Genomic DNA, 15,197 nt, shown 5'->3' on the forward strand with positions numbered 1-15,197 from the left:
AGGTGCTGGGATCAGGGAGATAAGAAGGCAGCAGGCAGAGAAGAACCAAGCCTTCTAAGACTCTGCTGGTGATTGGCCTGTTTTTAAATAATTAGGAGACAGATTACTCTTCCCACAAACCGATCTCAGTATTGCTGAAAATAGCCAACCATTACCGTTCTCGGTTAATGACTATTTCATCAGCCAAATATGCTACATCACTCTAAGTGGGCGAGCAGCCCGCCATGGTTCATTGACAATATGTTTTTAAAATAGGTGATCCCTGTTTCATTTGATGCTGGATCAGTGGATGAGGAATTGAAGTACCACGCGTTACCACACAGCCAATGGGTACCCTAGAAGTTCGCACAACGTGAGCTGCCCCAAAGACTGTTGTGTTCTACAGCTCTCCAGCCAGCCTGGCAGGATGTCTGGGCATTGGAAGAAATGAGTGTACATTAATTTGTCCAAAACCCATTGTTTTTAACAAATGCTTTATATGTGCATATGGGAATTCCGCTGTTCTAATAACCCAGGAACTTCTGAAAGAATACCTGGGTCAGGTGACTGAGCAACTCCAACTCTTGTGAGTTTCAGCTGCTCCTTGGAGATCTTTTGCTTCAAGTATCAATGCCTCCACCACTAGTGTCTGCTGCTCCTAGACCACCCAGATCCTTGCTTACTCTTAGCATAGCTGAGACAGGATGGTAAGAAATTTTTAAAAGATTATAATACAACATAGGTTCAAACAAAAGGGAACGTATAATTAGCAGAAAAACAGTTCAGCTTCAGGTAGAAAAACAGAGAGTGGAGTGAAGGTTACCAAGGGCGAGGGGGTGGGGGAAATGGGGAGATATTAGTCAAAGGGTACAAGCTTCCAGTTATAAGATTAACAGGTTCTGGGGATCTAATGTGCAGCCTTGTGATTATAGCTAATAACACTGAAATACACTTGAAATTCGCTAAAAGAGTAAATCTTAAATGCTCTCCCTACAGAAACGAAATGGTAATTATGTGAGGGGATGGAGGTATGAGCCAGCGCTATGGTGGTATCCTTTTGCAATACATAAATGTATCAAATCAACACACTGTACACCTTAAACTTACACAACGTTATATGTCAATTATACCTCAATAGAGCTGGTAAAATATTTTTTTAATTTTTAAATTAAAAAAATTTTAAATGTCGGGTTGACCAAAAAGTTCATTCAGGTTTTTCCATAACATCTTATAGAAATAAGGACATTTTATCTCACGTATTAAGAAGTCCAGGTGTGGGGCGCTCCCAGGGTTAGTTTATTCAGTCTCAACAACGTCATCAGGAACCAAAGTTCTCCCCACCCTGCAGTCTTCAGCCTGTTGGTTCCTCTTCTGTTGATTCCACTCGTGATCAGAAATGGTTACCAGAGCCAAGCATCACACTTCACACAGCCATGTGTTGAGGTAAAAAGTGGATTTTTTCCCCCAAGATATCTCTTTTTAGAAGCAAGGAAAGCCTTTCCCAGGAAGACCCCAGGGGACTGACTCTCATGTACCGTTGGCCAGAACCTGTGTCACCTTTTCAGTCCTAAACCAATCACTGGAAAGAGGGATGAGATCACATGACTAGCTTAGACCAATGAGGATTTACCTCTGAGCTCAGGGAGACCCTATCCCTGAGCACATGGGCTCTGTAAGCAAGACAGAAAGGGTAAGGGATAGATTTAGATATGCAACCAATGGTGTCTGCTAAGTGACCTTAATGATCTCTAAGGGTCTTTGCAGCTCCAACACCCAGTCACTATGTGAAAAAGCAACATGAAATCCTGGCTAAGTACTGTTCCTTATTTCTAATGTAAGATGTCAGAGGATTTCTCTCTTTACACAAGGCTTAGATCTTCCACCAAGAATTTCAAAAAGTCATCAGATTCATTCAGGAGCCCAGCCCAGGACTGGTACTTAGCTCTATACTAAAAAAGGACACAGAGTCACTAAATAGGGTAACCCAGGATGGGCTGTGGTAACAAATTAATCCTGAACTATCAGTAGCTTAACATAATGAAGACTTAGTTCTTCCTCATGGGGCACATCCAATGTGGTTCAGTAGAAGGCTCTGCAGTCACTCAGGAACCCAGGCTGACGGAGACTGTACCATCTTGTGATGCCACCATATTAACATAGCTTCAGTGTTTAATGGGACATGGAATATTCACACCTGCTCATAAGTGCCTCTGATTGGAAGTGACACTTGTTCCTTCTGCTTACAGCCCATTGGCCAGAACTGGTGATATGGCGCTAGCAAAACTGTGAGCTATCGGGGGAGTCTTCCCACATGCCCAGGAAGTAGAGGAAAATCCTGTGTGATGAGCATAGACATCATACACACTTTCTATCGTATACACTTTCCTTCTCTAATCATCAGAATCTGGACACTTTACCTGAGCATTTCTAGGTTCTAGTTCTACACTGACAACTGAATTGCCTTTTAGCTTTTTTTTGCCAATCAGCCTTTCAGCTAAGATCAAATGTCTACATTGAGATCTGCCATTTGAATTATCAATGATTTTGTATTTATACCTGATGACTTAATAATTTTTTTTTTTTTTGGCGGTACGCGGGCCCCTCACTGTTGTGGCCCCTCCCGTTGCGGAGCACAGGCTCCGGATGCGCAGGCTCAGCGGCCATGGCTCACGGGCCCAGCCGCTCCGCGGCATGTGGGATCTTCTCGGACAGAGGCACGAACTTGCGTCCCCTGCATCGGCAGGCGGACTCTCAACCACTGCGCCACCAGGGAAGCCCGACTTAATAATTTTTAAAGCAAAAAAAGAGAAAAGAAACAAGAAAGAATGAATGAATGAAAGAACTCCTTCAGTTTCATTTGCATGTTGTTTTTTTCAAGTCACGAACATACCATGTGAGTAGATGACCAAAAGAAACGAGCAGCAAACTGTGAAGTTGCGGTATCCATGAACAGAGTCTAGGACTGTAGTCAAATAATTGTATATTAAATAAGTTGACATATTCAATCACAAATACAATTAGTATTTGGCTCCATAGTAATAAGGCATAAAGGGTGGGCAGTCCATATAATTATAACTCATATTAATTCTAGGCAAACAGGGTTCTGAAACCAAGTCTCTGACACCATCTGGGTGTCCTGCAGCACAGTTCTGACGCTGACCACCTGGGGTGAGCAGCATACTCCACAGGCGTCAGGGCTGAGTCCACAATACAACCCTCACTTCAGACACCAGCCACAAGTGGGGTCCCCAGGCCACCTGCACATCTGATCAACCAGCTATATGCATTTGGGGTGTTCCCACAACCCCCTCAGTTTCAATAATTTGCTAGAATGACTCACAGAGATCATTTAAAACTTTACTTGTGATTACAGTATATTATAATATAAAGGATAAAATTCAGAAAGAACCAGATGAAGAGATGCACAGGGCAGGGTCTGGGGGGTCTGGGGGAAAGCAGAGCTTCCATGGCGCCTCCTTGTGGAATCTGGTCATACCACCCTCCCAGCCACATGAGTGTGTTCACCAACAAGGAAGCTCCACCAAAACCGGTCTCCAGAGCTTTTATTGGAGTCTCATTACTATGCATGATTGATTAAGTCAATGGCCACATGATTGAACTCAATCTCTACCCCATCCCCACTTCCTGGAGGTCAGGGTGGCCCAAAGTTCCAACCTTCTAACCATGTCGTCTTTCTGGTGACCAGTCCCCATCCTGAAGCTTTCTAGGGGCCCACCTTGAGTCACCTCGTTAGCATAACAAAGAACTCTTGTCTCTCAGGAAATTCCAAGCATTTTTGAGGCTTTGCCAGAAACTGAGGACAAAAACCGGGTATATGCGTTATTACAGCACACAAACAAAACTATATCTTCAATTTTTCTCTTCATGCTCTGTTAATATTACAGTGTTTCTAATCAGTGGTGACAATGACTGTTTTCCTAATAGGATCAGAGACCCAAGACATATTACTGGGAAGGACCTTAGAAAGTCCCCTTTTTTTAACAGATAAGGAAACTAAGACTCAGAAGTCACATTACTTGCCTAAAGCCACAGCTGGTTGGTGAAAGAGCTGCGATTAAATCCCGAGTCTTCTTTTTTGAAATGTGGACTTCACAGTCAACCATAACATCTCTCTCTTTTTTTTGGCCGAGCCACGCGGCTTGTGGGACCTTAGTTCACCGACCTGCGATCAACTCAGGGCCCACGGCAGTGAAAGCGCCAAGTCCTAACCACTGGACCACCAGGGAAGTCCCAACCATAATATCTCTTAATGCCATGTAGTGAAAGCACATTTTTTGAGGGGTTCAACTCCCAATCCAGAGTTCCCTAGAAACCTACCTCCAGAGCCCAAAGTTAAGCTTCTCTTGGTCACATTTGGTTCCAGCCCTCCATCCTCCAGCCCTAACTGGCCTGCAAGCCAAGTAAGGCACTCTCCCCACCCTCAGGCACAGGGTGGGGAAAAGATCCAGGCTCAGCTTCAGGGAGGATAGAAGGTTGGATTCACAGTGGTTTCCTAAAGCTGCGGAATCATGGGGGAGGGAGGGGACTCCGTGCTCAGGTAGCGCAAGTACCAGGTCCCAGCTGGCTCTGAGAAGACCTCTTTACTTCCTGAGGTTCCAGCCCCCAACTTCCATCCTGGTCTTTCCACGGAGGCAGAGAGATGACTGAGAGAAGAAACCTCAGTCCCTGCTCCAACCCTAGAATGACAAAGCAGGCTCAGAGCCAGACTAAACAAGGGTAGTATGATTACTGGGATATCAGAAAATCCCCCTCAAAAAAAAAATCCCTTCCCCATCATCTGCATTCTGAGGCTTTCAATTCCTTTCAGGTAAACAAATCCTTTCATTCTATGAGAGAGATGTCTCACAATTTCAAAACCCAGCAGAGGGAATATATTTATGCAAACGCTCATTAGAGTGATTGACCGCTATCTGATTTGGGGTCTTGTGTGCATCTCATTTTAAAGTCAGAGAGCGTTAACAACCACGAGGGCACCGAGTACATTCAGTGCATCCCCAAATTACACACTGAGCAGCTCACAGCAACACTGCATGTGCTTTTGCTCTTCATTTCTAACCCCTTGCTCCTGCTAATGGAGGAGACGTTTAGGAGAGTGAAATGGGCTCTGCGGGGAGAGGCAGGAAATGTGTATCAACTGTAAATTGACTAATAGGTCTTGAATTGCCTAATAACCAAGAATGATTGCCCAACTGCCTAATAATCAAGAATAACCAAGAATCCTCATATATCATTGCCTTCTTCCCTGCAAGACCAATGAATAAAGGAAGGTATGAACTTCTGACATAAGAGTAAAACTCAATATCAAAATAATTCAGAAATGAACTCATCTAAACATGTTTTTAAAAGCAGAAACCTACCATTTTATTCACGTAGGTCTTTCATCAGAAGAAATCCTTTCTACTCATTATATACCCCTTCCCCTCTAAGAAATAAATGAAATAAAATTTCTTCTAGACAATTCCATCCTCATGTTCCCCAAACCACTGATCAATTGCCTCAAAGATCAGAATTTCTTAAGACCCTTGAAGGAGGGTGAAATGTATTAAACCCTGACTGCTTTAAGCCAATGGATGGGGCGGGAGTTCTCCAAGGCTATGAACTAGGACCAGGCCGGCTTCATCAGAATCACCTGGGGGCTCCGTGACAATGAGACTAGTATCTACATGTATAAATGTGCTGTGCTCCTGTTTGGGGCACTCCCTTTGATCTGTAATATATCAAAATTGTTATTAAAAAACAATTGCCCTTCAAGGGATGCATAGTTTGTCTCAGCAAAACTGACTTTTTAAAAACTTTATGTATTTTTTCCTCAGAATAGTACATTCCTCTTAAGGCCATCCTTAAATGGAAAGACCATCAAAAGAAATATTCACTAAGTATCTGTAATATGGCTAAACTCTGCACCAAATGGAAAATTCATAACTTTTGACCATGTTAGCCTTTAATTCCGGAACGAATGCCTGGTTTCCTTGCCAAATAGATATTAAAGAATGTTCGTCCATCAAAAGAGTGATTATCTTAAAATGCTAATACTGGGAGTGAAAATAAAAGCGCAAAGACAAGTGCCATCTATCTCCCTTTTTATGTGCTAACACCACTCTCTAATGCAGACGAATAGGTCCGTATAGTTATTCAATAAAACCACCAGGCTATGAGTCACAAGAGCAGAGCTGCTACATAATCCACAGGGCCCTGAACAAAACAAAAAGGCAGGGCCCCTTATTCAAAAAGCAGGAAAACAAAAAAGGCTTTTCCTTTCTTCCATGATCTCTCCTGACCTGTCATGGTGGGTTTTATTTGTTTTTAATGTCACGCTCCGACAGGCATGAGGATGGTCACAGATGGAATGGTGGACACCCACCAGACACCCCCTCCCCTGGGGTAAATGTGCCCAAGCTCCCCCCCGGCCGAGCAGGGATGAGGAGTGGGGACTAACGACCATCCCTGAGAGGTGGGAGGTGGGAGGAGGAGATGCTTCGCCCCATCACGTGCTCCATTATCTCACCTGACTGCACTCCCAAGACACAAATTCAAAGATCAATCATTAAGAATTCCAAGACGGCAAAAGCAGAGCATTGGATCCCAAGCCCAGGCTCCCTTCTGAGCACAGACCTGAGTGTGACATATGATAAGCACCCCGTAAGAGCCCCCAGGTTATAGGACTATGCTGCGTGGTACTAGGACATCCAAAACTTTGTCAAAATAAAAGCTGCAGGACGCTGTCACTCATCTTAAAATACACACACGACTTATCATTCCTTTGGAAAAGAGAACAAAACCGAGGCTGTTTGATCAGGGGTGGGTAGATTATTTTACGTAAAGTGGCAGATAGTACACATTTTAGGCTTTGGAGACCATAGCATCTCAGCCACAACTACTCAGCTCTGCCCTTGTAGCTCCAACCTGGTCACAGACAATATGTAAACAAATGGGCATGACTGTGCTCTAAGAAACATTTTTTATAAGTGCTGAAATTTGGATTTGATATGATTTTCATGTGTCATGAAATATTCTTCTTTTTTTTTGCCCAACCATTTAAAAATGTAAAAACGATTAACTCAGCAGCTGAGCAAAAACAGGTGGCCAGCTGGACTTGACCTGTGGACTGTAGCTTGCCAACCCCTGCTTTAGAGTATAGTAGATTCAGTATGGAAAACTAAAGAAGCCTCTGATACTCCCTCAAATCTGTAAGTGTGTCATTTCAATAGCAGGGTCAAGAGGAGCAATATTTATGAGTATTCAGAAAAGGGATTGGGAATAAGAGTTAGGAAGCTTGGATTCTAGACCAGGTTCTGCTATGCACCAGCTAGTGCTATGGATTGAATTGTGTCCTCTCCAAAATGCGGATGTTGAAACCCTAGCCCCCAGTGTGACTGTATTTGGAGATAAGGCCTATAAGGAGGTAATTAAGGATAAATGAGGTCATAAGGGTGGGGCTCTGATCTGATAGGATTAGTGTCCTTATAAGAAGAGGCATACATAGAGGTGGTGTTTTAAGGTTTCCATAAAAAGTGAGAGGTGGAGTAACCAGGAAGATTTCCAGATGGGACTGAAAGGATGAACATGATTTCCTTTAAAGGAAAGAAGAAATTTAAGTCAGGAGGAAATGAATCGAATGTATTGGTGAAAAAGTCAAGAGGCCAGACTGCTTATAGCAGAAAACTATAAGAAATGACATTTAAAAGATACTTTTCAAATGAAAGCATAAAATAAATTTGGAAGATGGATTTACTATGTTGTTTTCTCCTCACAAGTATGTTGTACCAGAAACACACAGGATGAGCAAAAATCCAGGTGACCATGTAACCTATGCCAGGTTTCCAGATAAGGAGACAGAGTGGGGAGGGAATGTACCTGGGTTTGCAACCTGCATCCTCACTGAGAAGCTGGTGACCTTGGGCAAGTCACTTGAGTCCCCCAAGTCCCATTTCTTCAGCTGTGAACTGGGACCAGCGATGCCTGCATCTTAGGGTGGCGAGATGATCAAATGTACCAGGGCATCAACTACTGTGCAGGTGCTGACAGAGGAAACAACTTTCGCTCTTTTCAGTAGTCTATTTCCCAGGAAACTTAATCTAAGACATCCATGCAAAGTACTCAATAAAGAGAAGCTCTCATATTTCGAGTCTAAGAGGTATCAATCATATGATGCATGCTATAGACTGAATGTTTGTGTCCCCCCAGAACTCGTACGTTGAGACCCAATCCCCAGGGTGATGGTATTTGGAGGTGGGGCCTTTGGGAGGTCATAAGGGTGGAGGCCCCATGAATGGGATTACAGAGAAAGATCTGAGAGAGCTCCTGCACCCCTTCCACCATGTGAGGGCACAGTGAGAAGATAGCCATCTGTCTATGACCCCTCACCAGACACTGAATCTGCCTATGCCTTGATCTTGGGACTTGCCAGCCTCCAGAACTGTGAGAGATAAATGCTTGTTTTTTAAGCCCCCCACTCTATGATATTCTGTTCTAGCAGCCTGAATGGGCTAAGACAAAGCATGTTTTGGGGTTTTTTAACAAATTTATTTATTTATTTTTGGCTGCGTTGGGTCTTCGTTGCTGTGCGCGGGCTTTCTCTAGTTGCAGCGAGTGGGGGCTACTCCTCGTTGCAGTGCTGGGCTTCTCATTGCAGTGGCTTCTCTTCTTGTGGAGTGCAGGCTCTAGGCGTGTGGGCTTCAGTAGTTGTGGCGCGCGGGCTCAGTAGTTGTGGCTCGCGAGCTCTAGAGCGTAGGCTCAGTAGTTGTGGTGCACAGGCTCAGCAGTTGTGGCTCACGGGCTTGGCTGCTCCGCAGCATGTGGGATCTAGTTCCCTGACCAGGGCTCGAACTCATGTCCCCTGCATTGGCAGGTGGGTTCTTAACCACTACGCCACCAGAGAAGCCCCGACACATGTTATTAACTGAGGGGTCGGGCGCCTACAAAATCACCGAAAGGGCTGCAGGACTGAGCAGGCGCTAAGCTAGGCTTTCAGAAATAACTCCCAAGGCTTCCCTGGTGGTGCAGTGGTTGGGAGTCTGCCTGCCGGTGCAGGGGATGACGGTTTGAGTCGTGGTCCAGGAGGATGCTGCGTGCCATGGAGCACAGAATGAGTGCCAATCCACCACGACCACCCTGGGCAATTACGTAAAAAACCAGCACCATGCCTGTCCCCTGTGACATGCCTGGTGCATTTCCAGCTAAAGCAAACAACATGAAAAATGTTTCACCTTCTCCTGCTCAGCTTAAGAAAAACACAAAAGGGAAAAGCTAGCCTGTTTCTTTTCTCCTGAGTGACTTTTGTCCCCAAGCAGAAATGTCTCCCACGGTTATCTACTCAGCAATAACACAGATGGTTTTTTTTGAAGTAGCCATTTGCAAAGTAGTTGAGAAAGTGAAATTCCTCAATAAAGCAGTAAAAGAATGCTCCCTTCACCTAAGACAGCTGCCTCTCTTGCCCCCATAGCATATTCATTGCAAAACTTTTTCCCTTTAAGTTCCTTCTTAATGATTAAGCTAGTAAAGCCCTAGACGTTTCAGAAATGTTCTGAAATGTTTTACTTCTTGCTTCCCATGAAAAATCCTAAAACTCATGAAATTTGTTTCTTCAGAAGAGCGAGAACTCAAGGGACTCGTGTAACCAACATCTCCAAGTTAAAGGGGGACGGCGGCCTGTCCTTCTGGTACGTGTCCTATGGGAAGCGTGTCGGGAGCACGGGGTGACATCAAGTCCGTGCCCTGGTCCTTAAGTCACCCCTTTCCACGGGTGACAGGGATGCCAGGCTGAGAAGGGCAAGGTGAGTGCCCCTGGGGAGCAATGATTTCCTTTAGCAGAGAATCCAACTCACCAACTTTTCCCAATTCTGAAGGCCTAAGGCTCTGAGATTTAGACTTGTTTCTCCATTTTGACTTTTAATGTGATTTCATCCAAAGAAGCCAGAAAAACATGACAAATTGTTTCATTTGTGTTTACATATTATCCTGAAACCTCTGACCTTCTAGAATTTTTTGAAAATTCCAAATCTTAATTCTTCTCCTGTCAAACAAAGCCACTTTTGTTAATATTTTAAAAATAGACTTTATTTGGGGGGTAACAGTTTTAGGTTCACAGCAAAATCGAGAGGAAGGTACAGAGAGTTCCCAGACAGCCCCTCCACACGCCAGTCTACAGCCTGCCTAGTCCTTTTTAATGATCACCTCTAATAAAATGAAGAGGCGGAACCTTTTTTCATAAACCCCATGGAATAACTGCCTTGGCTAAATAGTCACATTCGAACCTGGCAAAAAAGTTATGGGAAATGTATCTATACTTGATAAAAATCATAATTCAACAAAGCTATCATTTTGCCTCCTTGCCTCCAAATTGTACCTTTTCTCCAAAGAAATCAAATAAACTCTATACCCACAGCAATGTTTTATGGGAGGGGGTTGGCGTTGTGGTTGTTTTTCAAATTGGACGTCCCCGTAACAATTTGAGTCCCCACGACTCAACCTCCATCTCCAGTGCTACCCCGTTCCTGTTGCCCTCAGAGTTCTTCTCTTTCTGCTTCTTTGGGATTATTACCAGAACTACTAGGTTCGGTACTTCACCTCCAGCAGACTCAAAACCCAGGATCTGCAGGAATATGCCCACAAACAACTCTTCACATGCAATAACCAAATTTTCCATATTTAGTCTATTTATCCCCAATTACTATCAACTTTACAGTGTTTCTCAAGTGTAGGTTTTTATTCCCTCACTGATTGCTCTAAACTGTGTTTCTTTTCAATCCCCAAAACCAGGCTGGGCACACTGTGTATTCCAGTTAAAACACAGGTGCTTTAGGGGCTTCCCGGGCTTCCCCCATGGCGCAGTGGTTAGGAATCTGCCTGCCAATGCAGGGGACACGGGTTCGATCCCTGGTCTCAGAAGAACCCCCATGCCGCGGAGCAACTAAGCCCGTGCGCCACAACTACTGAACCTGCACTCTAGAGCCCATGAGCCACAGCTACTGAGCCCGCGTGCCACAACTACTGAAGCCCACGTGCCTAGAGCCCGTGCTCTGCAATGAGAAGCCACCGCAACGAGAAGCCCACGCACCACAACGAAGAGTAGCCCCCGCTCGCCGCAACTAGAGAGAAAGCCCACGTGCAGCAACCAAGACCCAACACAGCCAAAAATAAAAATAAAAATAAATTTAAAAACAAACAAACAAAAAAACCCACACAGGTGCTTTAAACTGCCTTACAGAGTCAAAGAAGAACCCAGAGTCCTTCCAGATGGAAAAAAGGGAGACAGGAAAGCCTGCCATGACTTGTTAATAGGAAAGCCTCAGTGTTAAGTTCCTTCCCTAAAGGAAACTGGAATTGCTGTTCATTTTCTTAACAGTGTCTTTCGAGGAGCAAAAGTTTAATTTGATGAAATCCAACCGAGGGATTTTCTCTTTTATGGTTTACGCTTTTTGTGTCCTATTTAAGAAATCTTTGCCTAACCCAAGGCCACAGAGAATTTCTGCTATGTTCTCTCTTAGAAATGTTATACTTTAGCTCTTACATGTAAGTTTAGGGTTCACTTCAGGCTGTTTGTATATCGCTGTAGGAGGAATCCAAGGCTCACTGTGCTCCACGTGGATGTCCTGTTGTCCCAGCATCGTTTGCTGGTAGAACTACCCTTTCCTCGTTCAATTACCTCAGTGGCTTGTCGAAAACCAACTGATCACGTATCTGTGTATCTATTTCTAGATTTTTTTTTTCTGTTCTATTCATCGACATGGCTACCCTGGTGCCAGTACCACTCGGTCTTAGTTACTGTAACTTTGTAATAAATCTTGAAATCAAGTAGTGTAAGTGTTCCAGCTTTGTTCTTTTTCCTCCCTAAACTGTTCTCTTTCAGATCCACTGCATGTCCATATAAATTTTTAAGTCAATTTCTATTAAAAAAAAATCCTGCTGGCATACTACAACATTGGGTGAACTTTGAGGTGAAGCATGCCAGCTAAAAATTGGCACTTGCCGTCTGCCTCTACAAGGATTAGGTCACAAGCAACTGCAGCCACTGACCTTCAACACACCCCGAAAGGAGTTCAGGGTGGAGATCAGGAATGAAGCCCTCTGTGCTCTGGGGAAACTGGCAGAACAGGCCTTCAGATAGTTAGATATTTTCAGGAGATTATATGAGCCCAATTCTTGCATGTCCTCATATTTGGAAAAGCACTGAAGTCATTCATGGTGACATCTGCTCCTTGTGGCCAGCAGCCAGCATCTGCCAACACGTGTGACTGCACAGCGTCCCCTTCACTGAAATCACAGATAACGCTGACCTCTCCCCCTGCCTCTTTGGAGCAGTTTCTCAGAGCTCTCTGAGATGCTCTCAGGCTATGTCTTCATTTTGCCCCAAATAAAACAACGCACAACTCTCACGAGATTTTTTTGTTGACAAGTGAAATAAGCCAAACACAAAAGGACACACATTGTATGATTCCACTTATGTGAGGTCCCTGGAATAGTCAGATTCATAGCGAGGGAAAGGAGAATGACAGTTGCCAGGGGCTGGGGAGGGGAGGGATGGGGAGGGAGTGTTTAATGGAGACAGAGTCTCAGTTTGGGAAGCTGGAAAAGTTCTAGTGATGGATGGAGGTGACGGGTGCACAACAATGTGAATGTACTTACTGTCACTGAACTGTGCACTCAACACTGTTTAAAATGATGTATTTTATGTTATGTATATTTTATCACAGTTTTAAAAATGCATTATGCTTTAAAGAAAAAAAAAAGCCTGTTGGGAATGTACCGCAATTGCATTGAAACTTGTTCAATCTAGAGAGAACGGGTACCTTAAACATGTTATCTTCTCACCTGTGAGCATGGTGCTGTTTACCAAACCAGGTTTGTTTGCCCAACTCGCAGCCAGCCAAACGCTGAGATGCTGAGGTCTGCAGTGGAGAAGGGGTTTATTCACGAGGGGCCGGGAGAACAATTCAAATCCACCTCCCCGAAGGCCAGGGCTTGGGATACTCACGGGATAAAGCTGAGGCACGGGGAGTGTGGGAAAGGTGACTGGCAAGAAGAAAAAGGTGAGGTCATCATGGCTCTGCGCAGGTGCCACGAAGCTACAGGCTTCTCCATGGGACTCACACTCAGAAAACTGCGGCATCTACACGCTCTGAGGATGGAGTTTTCAGCTCTCTGACGTCAAAAGGTCCCCGATTGGACATTCACCCAAGTCCAGCTGGAGGGTCTCAAGGGTCCCAACCCATCTTAACCAGCTCAAACTTGAACTGGATGCAGCTGACACCAAGTTCCTGAAAACCAACTCGGGCAAACATCTTACTGTTCAGGCTACTTGATGTTTGGAAGGCAGAGAGTTTTTCTTAAAAAGTTAAAGCCAGCTTGATCAGTGAAGGCAGTTACAGTTCATTATTTATTAAGCAAGCTACAGTTTAATGGGTCTAACCGATGACAACCCTCAGTTTCAGCACCTCTTCATTTATGTCTTTCAGGAAGATTTGTGGTTTTCAGCATGCAGGTCTCACACATACTTTATTAAATTTCTTCCTATGTATTTTATGCTTATTGATGCTATTTCCAATTTTCATTACTAGCATCTAAAAGTTATAATAGATTTTTATGAATTGACCTTGCTAAATTTATGAGTTCTAGTAGGGTTTTTTTGGGTAAATCTCTACATAGGTGATTATGTCATCTGTAAATTAAGACAATTATTACTTCATCCTTTCCAACCTATATACATTTTCTTTCTTTCTATTGCATTATTATACCAGTTAGGACCTCAGTACAATGTTGAACACAAGTGGCAAGGGCAGACATCTTTGCCTTTTGCTCCCAGTCATAGGAAAAATTATTCAATCCTTCACTATAAAACATCCACAATGTTTTGTAGATGTCGCTTTGCAAGGTGAGGCGGTTCCCTTCCATTTCTAGTCTGCCGAGAGTGTTTTGTCTTTTTTAAGCCCTAAATAGGTATTGAACTTTATCATGCTTTCTCTGCATCTACGGAGGATCATATGGTTTCTCTTTAGCACATCAATATGGTAAATTACATTGACTGAGGTATGTTTCTTCTTGAGTAAACTTAGGTAATTTGTGTATTTCAAGGAATTTACCCATTTCATCTAAATTGTTGAATGTACTGGCATAATATTCCCTTTCTGTCATTTTAAAGTCTGTAGAATCTTTAGCAACACCTCCACATTCATTCTTGATACTAATTACTTTCTTTTTTTCCTCCTGGCTAGAGTCATCTGCCTAGAGGCTTATCAAGTTTATTCACCTTTCTGCAAAACTAGTTTTTGCTTTCTTTTACTCTATTGCTTTCCAGTTTTCTATTTCACTGATTTATGTTCTTTATTGTTTTCTTCCTTCTGCTTAATGTGGGCTTAATTCAATCTTCTTCTATCTAAGTTTACTCAAGAAGAAACAGACACCTTGAAATAGATTCACTGTATTAAATTCATAGATAAAAACCTTCCCACAGAGAACACTCCAGTCCCAGATGGCTTCACTGGTAAATTCTACCAAAAACCTAAAAAGGAATAGTATCAATTATTCACAATTCCAGATAATAAAAGAGGAAGGAAACTTTCCCAGCCATCATTATCTTGATACCAAAAACCAGACAGACAAGTAAACTACAGACCGATATACCTCATGAATGGAGACACCTTAACAAAAATTTGGCAAATTTTTGCAAACAAGTGAATCTAGCAAGACATTAAAGAAACACTATCCTATTTTTCCCCAATCCCACCATCCTATTCCTTTCCCCTTCTCTCTCTCCTACTAAAATCCCAAGTACATCTTCTAGTTAGTAAAGTCATTGAAATCATAATGAAAAACAATATTATAAATTAAGTTATACTGTATGAAACTGCTGATCATTCAAATGGATTTGACCTACAAAAGCAGCAATTTCATATGGCTCAACATTATGGTAACTCCAAAGTCCTTAAGACTTTTCAATATGAATTTTATATACTTAGAAATTAAGTACCACGGCACTAATAGGCCTTTATACTGGCAAGTGACCTGTTGATTCTCACCTTATAAACTGGAGAGCTTCTTCCACACCTGAACCTAGCAGCCAATCTGATCTAAAACCAGTCAACCTTTCTGGCACTGTCAGTTCCTTACTCACATAATCAAGGTTTCCTTTCTATTTGGAACCCACCTTGGAATCCTTAACCTGGTTTCGCAGATACTGCTCTTCAGACATGAGATGTTTA

The sequence above is a fragment of the Mesoplodon mirus genome (genome assembly GCF_964341445.2).
Source record: "Mesoplodon mirus genome assembly, chromosome: 12".
Lineage (NCBI taxonomy): Eukaryota > Metazoa > Chordata > Mammalia > Artiodactyla > Ziphiidae > Mesoplodon > Mesoplodon mirus.